The following is a 558-nucleotide window of genomic DNA, read 5'->3' on the forward strand; positions in this document are numbered from 1 at the left end:
AAGTGTCTCTGGCGTTTAACCTCCAGTTTGAGGTCAAACTGGAGGTTAAACGTGGAAATACTACTTGGTGAGGAGAAAGTGTCGAACATGTTTAACCTCAGTTGCATTGTCCACCCCATACTTCTATACATCTTTGGAAAGCTCTGGATGTCTACTTTCCAATGCAATTTGAAGCGCATCATTTGGAGTTCTACAACTCGAGTTATACTCCATGGAAGGTGAAGAGGTCAGTTGGCCTGATTGCATGTTGGTACTATGCTCTTCTATGCACATTACGGGGCTGTTTTCTCCCTCAATTTTTAGTATCCACCATGCATGCCATATATGCTTGGAAAGCTCTAGATGTCTTCTTTCCAATGCATTTTGAATCACCTCATTTGGAGTTTTGTAGCTCAAGTTATTTATGTTTGAAGAAGGCATGGTCAAGCTGTTCCATATAACACGTTTAAGCTCCAGTTTGAGGTCAAACTGGAGCTTAAACGTGAAAATGGCTTCCTGGTGCCTCATATAGTTCGAACACGTTTAACCTCCAGTTTGAGGTCAAACTGGAGGTTAAAC

The sequence above is a fragment of the Arachis duranensis genome, chromosome 5 (genome assembly GCF_000817695.3).
Source record: "Arachis duranensis cultivar V14167 chromosome 5, aradu.V14167.gnm2.J7QH, whole genome shotgun sequence".
NCBI classification, from domain to species: domain Eukaryota; kingdom Viridiplantae; phylum Streptophyta; class Magnoliopsida; order Fabales; family Fabaceae; genus Arachis; species Arachis duranensis.